General features: G+C 43.7%; 1 protein-coding gene across 5 annotated transcripts in view; it reads left to right on the forward strand.

Moving 5' to 3' along the window:
- Positions 1-7,402, forward strand: part of LOC116840694 (cAMP-specific 3',5'-cyclic phosphodiesterase) — a 474,033-nt gene that overhangs the window by 182,014 nt on the left and 284,617 nt on the right. The window lies entirely within an intron of this gene.

Here is a 7,402-nt window from a genome sequence, read left to right on the forward strand (position 1 = left end):
CTCTCTCTCTCTCTCTCTCTCTCTCTCTCTCTCTCTCTCTCTCTCTCTCTCTCTCTCTCTCTCTCTATCTATCTATCTTGAGTATCGACGGTGCGATTAGCCATTCGAACGAGTATTTCAAGTAGTATTGTTGATGTCGAGTATGTCGTTTCAATGGAGGCTCGGCGTAGATGGTCGGAATAACAAAATAATTAAATGTCGCGAAGTAATATCAGCTAATCGACGCTCTCTGACGCGGGAAGGTGAGCAGGAGATGATAATCCGATGATCATTTAAATGTCCGGATACGCGTCGGGAGAAGGGGCGCATCGATCGCTCGTGCTGCTTGATCTTGATTGGGTGTTGAGTCGGTGGTGGTCGCGGGATCAAGGTAGCGGGTCTCCCTCGTGAAGTATCGACGAACAGCCTCGTGACTATCGTGGCGCACGGAAGAGCTTAAGCAGCGAGAAGATTGATCTCATTCGATTGTTCTTGAGTCATAAGGAGAATAATCAACTGTGGCAGACTAGATCGTCTGCTGCTCAAGTTTAGCCGACTACGTATTTCTTGAGCGGATCCAAATGTTGCACGAATTCAAATCGCCTCGAATCATATCCGGACGTGACGGGCGAAATCCCGTGGTCTAAAGTTTCGCACAAATCGTTTCAACGCGAGAAAAAGAGTGAGAGAGAGAAAGGGGGGGAGGGGGGACGGGAGAGAAACATTGAGAAACTCTAGGTTTTCTCGTTGCAAATGGTCTTCCGGCAATGTATCTCCGTTAGAAAGAGCAAAATCAATCAATTGATCGGCGCTCTCTTTTTTCCGACCGAGATGCGCGACGGGGCGACGCGATTCCTCGGCAACACGAGTCACACGAAAATCCTTTATTTTATATCTGTACGGTTGTGCCGGGGACTCATCGATCAACGTTGCGGGCTGCAGTTTTTGGCAGGACAGCTGACCAAGTTCGCCACTCTCGCGGACAAAAAAGTTCACGTAGCAAGAAGCGCGAGCGGATTTTGCGCGCTTTCGAGTTGAAACCGAGCGGCGTTCTATTAACTGCTCTCGCTCGCCCAGCTCGACTCTGTGGAAAGTCTCCACCGGGAAGAGCGGGAAGAGACCGGAGAGTTCCTCGTGCCTTCCGACCGTTTACGATTGAACAGCCGTGACTGTACCAAGTGGTTGGAAACTCTAAATCGATTCCGCGATGATCAAAGAATTTACGGCTGGGAGACGAGAATTCGCGATACACTTATTTGCAGAACATTTTGTACTTTGGCGATGCAGCCCCGATGTCTAAATGGGAAAAATTTGGTTTCGAGCAATTCTCGGAAAATAGGTTTTTCCCATTGGACGTCGCCTCGAAATTCGTCAGAGCAGAAATTCGCGTTCAGAAACCGTTTTACAAACAAGTGTGCTCGTCGGCAGAAATGTTGTCTACGATTTTTCGTGTGACTTTCGGAACGTATTCGTCTTGTACAATGGAAGAATTCTTCTATTGGGCGAGACGAATGTGCATTCCGAAACTCACTCAAAAGACTACGGGCAACCTTTCTGTCCGCAAGTGTAAGTACACAAGCCGGCACAATAGCCTTAACATTTACTGAGCTTAGTTTCAATCGGATTTCTTGACTATGCGCGATATAATCTACATATTCGTGCAGTGTTGAGGCTATTTCGAAGTAACATTGTGGGTTCCACGAAATAATCAACATGGTCATGATGTATACGCGGCCTCATTAATACCCGACATATTTATCAGATCCAGAATTACTAGATATTTTGATCTCTAGCCTCTTTCTTCTTCCTCTTCTACATACGCTTTCATCAAAGGGTTGATTTCTTTCACTGAGCAAGACGGATATGAATTCACAAACTCACCCCAAACAGACGGCCTTTCTGTCCACCGTAGATCACGTCGAAAGTGAGAATCATCACGTCATGTAGTACATCGCTATGCACTAAAACCGAGATGATTCGCAACTTCTCCGAGGTTGCTTCGTATTAGGTATAAACGCCGTCCGATTGGCACACGGGAAAGGATCGATCTCTCGTTGTAATTGCGGCGTGTTCTCCGCTCAATGAGCAATTGGCTCGCTGAAGAGAGTGAGAGAGACACGAGAGAGATGCAATTAGAGACGAGAGAGGAAGATTTAACAAGCCGTCGTTGCGGGTCTGTCGGCAGCGATTATCCGCGACGTGACGAGAGAATCCGGGAGGGTGGAGAATTTTATAAAGCCGTATCATTCGCAGGGATAAACGCGATTTGCCGCAAGGGGCTGGTGTGTACCAACCGGGCGCGCGTTCGTTCGCGGCCATTTCTCTTCGTCCGGATGACAACGTCTGCTTCTACTTGCCGCGCACAACGGTGCCCCGGCGAAGCGACGATCATAGCACGTTACCTTGCTTCTCTCTCTCTCTCTCTCTCTCTCTCTCTCTCTCTCTCTCGGAAGGTGGAAGGAGGAGAAATCTCCTCTCTCTCCGAGGTGTTGAGCGAAACAACAAATATTTCTACGCCGTCGTCGTAGTCGTCGTAATCGTGTCGCGTCGTGACTCCTGCGAGTGTACGCAGCCTGCAAAAATCCCTTCAACGCTTCAAGGGTTGTTGGTTTTATTCAGGATCTGCCGATCGTTCTCTCATGACACTCTCTCATATACTCGCTTTGCTATTCTCAGTGAGAGGTAAGCAAGGCCGTCATACCGGCGAATTGCTGCTAGCCAAACTGATCGGTGATGTTAACGAATCGAAAGAGATGGCGTATCGTTATAAATTATCGCGAGAACTCGCCCGTACCAACCTTTCAGAGTCGCGAACTCTAATTACCCCGACCTGCCGTAATTGAGTGAAGAAAAAAATGCCAACTCCATAGAGTCGCTATTATCACCGAACATAACGCGGAACTTGGACACCGTGCGAAAGTTCAAATACGTATTGTACATGTGACTGTGCGCGGATGCGATCGTTAACAACTTAAAGCGCCTCGCAATTCTACGTGATTTCTAATTTTGCTCGCCTCGTCTCGTATTCCTTCCCCGATAAACGCCATGACATATCCACGAAGATAAGCTGGCCACTGAGAAAAATGTCGTTATCGGGTGTTTGCGATCGGCTTCTTCGTATGGAATCCAATACAATTATTTAATTTCTTTTTCTCTCTCTTTATAAATTTTCTTATTTCTTTCTTCTCTTTATACTGTAATACTTTTTGTCTGAAAAGACCATTTCTCTCTCTCTCTCTCTCTCTCTCTCTCTCTCTCTCTCTTTCTCTTCGTGACATTTACACAATTCGGCCCTCTATTGCACATGTCTGAAGATATTTCTCATAGCTTCAGTCATTTCCCACTGGAAACTTTCCTCTAGCTGAGTGTAGACGTTAAGTACGTTAGGGGCATCGCGCGCGGAGTGACGACTTGTGGAAAAGTTTACGCGACTTCAACTTACTCTCCACGAGTCACCGCGGGATGTCTACTCCTCATGTTGACATGCTTTTAAACCCACCAATCGTCAGCGCCGACGGATATTCGGTGTTTCGCCGCCAAGGAAAAGGAGAATGCTCTCTAACGGTTATAATTAGTCGTCGTGACATGGCGAAGTATATCGCCATCGGCTACTGTCGCTTGTCACAACGAAACGTACCGCGAGACGTACGTGAAATTGACGAGATGAAAAACCAGGCAATCCCTCCTCTCCCTCTCTCTCTCTCTTTCTCTCGCGCGCGCGCCAACCCTTATCTCTCCACGTTATAATCAACGTCGACTAATTTCATGAGAAGCCACCCTTCTTCTCGCAACTCATCAGGGGAAGCTTCTCGGGGCGATTCGTTATAAATAGCGTGTACATTTCATTCTCAAGGCAATTTCCTCGCTAGTGGATAACTCTCGCGGCTTTTTCAAACTCTCCTGTCCTTCTCTCTGCTCTTGTCGCACGCGTCTGCTAAATTAAAACTGTCCGAATGGTTTATCCGGCGCACAAAGAAAGGAGGGAAAAAACTGACCGGATAATTACCGTTCCCTGTTTCGTTATTTTGCGCGGCTATTAATGTAATGCAAATTTTTCGAGCTGATTTAATTATGACAGAAGCTAATGGGAGGATATTTAAGGTCCGCATCCCGTGCATACCGAATTTGGGTTAATGCACCTTCATTTACAGACTAAACAGAACGAACATTTCGTAAAACACGCTTTTTACCGTGGAGCGTGACGGTAATCTGATTTGCTATTAACCCGCGCGTATACGAAACACGATTAAGCGGTGAGAGAGAGAAAAACGGCAGACAGGTAGCGGTCGAATATGTCCGCGACTCTTCCGCGAGACGGAACGATCGGGAAACTTTGCGCGTTGTTCGCTTTTGACGTACAAAATGATTGTGCCATTAATCCGCATTCGACGAAAGTTAATCTCTTTTTTCTTCTTGTTCCCTTCTAAAAAGAACACAGAAGTAAGTGAAGATAGCTGTTTCGCATAGCGTGTGAAATTCGCCGCGGAATCTCCATCGGGATGAGACAACGCAATTGCAGTGCGCGTCCAGCAGATGAGAATCCAGTCGCGATTGAAGATTAGCGGTTCGGGCACATCGAGCTGGAAATTTGAGTACGTTGATAACGAGGCAAGCTAATGATGATGTAATAACGATCGCGTCGTGGTATCAACGCGGTCCAGCTGCGAAATTCAACGGCGGAGCTATGCCCGAACGCAATCCCGCCGCGCTGAAGAAAAATGTTCGGCATTTGTAACTATAATCGCATGAAGAAATAATAACTACAAATTACTACTACTATAAATATTATTTTTTTATTAAATTTCACTATAATGTTACTGATAATAATCATGCTATTATTTTATTACGAAAAATATTAGGATAAAAAAATAATTGTAATTCTAGTTAGACCACAATGACATTTTTTCTGTCAGTGCACGAGACTGATATCGCGCGGATGCGCGCTGAGAAAAATGTCTCGTTTATCAGCATTTTTTGTTTCCTTATTAATATGACTGATTTGGTGAAACGTCATTTCCTAATTTTGTTTAATTCCATCTTTAATGCTAATAGTCTGTATTACTATTATATTATTAGGATAAAATTCATAATTTGTCGAATTAACTGAGCAGATAGCGTCTGCCTCTATCGCAAAAATGTTGTTTGGAGCAACAAATCGAAAGTAATACTTGTTTCCATCATGAGTTTCATATCAACCAAGTATTTGGTTCAGTTACTGGTATTTTGTTACAGTCAGTGGCACAAGAGCGTGTTAACTGTTTTTCCTAGAACACACAGTCTTTTACAAAATAATGAATACAATCTTAACGTATATTATATGCACTAAAATGCGTTTATCTAGTACAGTGTTCAGTCCTTTCTACTTTCGAGTCATCCTCGACGGCGAGGAGGTAAATTCTGAATAAGATTTTCCTCTTATATCTCTGTTAACGACTGTCATGTGCGAAGCCGATACGACAGCTGTTTCAAAATAAAAATCTGTTTTTCCGAAACTTAGATCAGTACGGTTGTTTATATTTTTTCAATGAGTTTGGCGTCGGGAGTTGTGAGGACAAACTTATTGTAACGACGTATTTCTCACGGTTTTCATTTCGTGCATTTTAACTTCTGTATTTCGAGACGTTTACGTACGATTATCATGTAGACATGAACGAGTTTGAAATTTAGCTTTCAATGCATTTTAATTTCATGTATTACGAACCTTGAAACACAAAAATATTATATGCTAGGTACCTATTGTTTGAATTATTGCAAACACGCTCTTGTGCCACTGACTATAAATTGGCGAAACTTTTCTCTCTCAGTGCGCCGAACGCATCCTACTTTGACGCGTGTTGCGCCTCGAATCTCCATGCCAAAGACTGGCGCGTGCATCTTGCATAGAGTCATCGTGTATGGATCGGGTGAGCTTTAATTGTGTGCTAATCGGTCGTCTTTATGCAAATATCTTTTATTAAATCCTCCCTTCTTCTTTAGCGTCGATAAAAGACGCTGGTTGAGTTGAACTGTCGCGGAAACTACGTGTCTTCGGGAGTGCCGCCACGGATCCTGCAGAGATCATCTGTGTTATTACGTTTTTCTTCGCGCTTCTTTTGAAGTGATTATGAATAAAATACGATCAGAGCGCGGCATTTTAAAATCGCTACGATGTCCGTCTCTCTTTCTTTCTCTCTCCTCCTCTCGCGTGAAAAAAATAATTAATTTTCTGCCCGACGTTCGCGTCCCTGGGACAATTCTCTCTTTTCGCAAAAGATTCTCTCTCTTCTTTCCTTCTTCTTTTTTTCCAAATCTTTCCACCCATCGGAGAAAGCGTTGTGCGACCGCGGCGTGACAAGGTGACAAGGATTTTCCACGTGAAGCGCGGTCGATGAAGGCTGTGTACGTGATTCGGGTGCGTCGCTGAATTGCATGAGAGCGCCGCGGAAGAGAAAGAACTGGAGGCGTTTTCGTCCTGTCCCCATTGTTGATGGATCTGCCGCGACACGCTGAAATATTCATTATTTCTCGTGTAAACTATGCCGGGAGCGCGATCGCGCGAATAACCCAGCGATAATTGGCGCGTTCGTGCGATCCTTGTTTACCTTGGTAAAGATTATCCGCGCTATCGTATCGCGCGCGTGCAGTTGCTTACTTTTTTCTTTTATTACGACATTAAATCTCTCTATCCACTTGCTATCTTTCATGAATCAATAGCAGATATTTTTAATCAATTTGCGTTAATTCTCTCGCATTAGGATATCTTCGGCGTATATGAGGTGGGCGAGCATCAGTAACCCGATAGTGCGTAAGATCTCCACCGTGCGCGCGAGTTGAGATATTCACATCCTCTACCATACATTTTATCTGTTATCCGTTTAGATTCTTTCGCTCTATTCTTTTTGTTATTTTTCTTCATTCTTTTGCTTGCACGTCTCCTTAGGTATAATTACTTAGTCTATATATATACATATTAAAGAAATAAAATATTTTAACTTATTTTAAGAAATATCTGTAAGATAATTTTCTCAAAATGCATTTAGAGATACTTCAATTTAAATTTGTGAAACAATCATAAATATTGTTGCAACGGAGATGCAACGGTTTCGATGATCCCGGTATAGGGAGACAAGCGAAGGGACGCGGTTGACAACGGGGAGTAACAACAGCTGACGGGGAGTAAACAACAACTGACAGAGTTGACAGCGGGTCGACGAACGGACGTGTTACGATTGTATTGAGACTGAGCCTGTAAACTCATATTTCGCTGCACATAGTAAAGCTTCTCATTCTTTTATAATTATGTTCATTCATTTCCTCCGTGCGCGATCGCGAGTGCAAGCGCAAGCGCAACAATATTATATATAGCAAATATTGTAGTAAATAAATATATATATATATATATATATATATATATATATATATATATATATATATATATATATAT

This window comes from Odontomachus brunneus, unplaced genomic scaffold (genome assembly GCF_010583005.1).
Source record: "Odontomachus brunneus isolate Ranch 3 - 2012 unplaced genomic scaffold, Obru_v1 Obru_scaffold_011, whole genome shotgun sequence".
Classification (NCBI taxonomy): Eukaryota; Metazoa; Arthropoda; class Insecta; order Hymenoptera; family Formicidae; genus Odontomachus; species Odontomachus brunneus.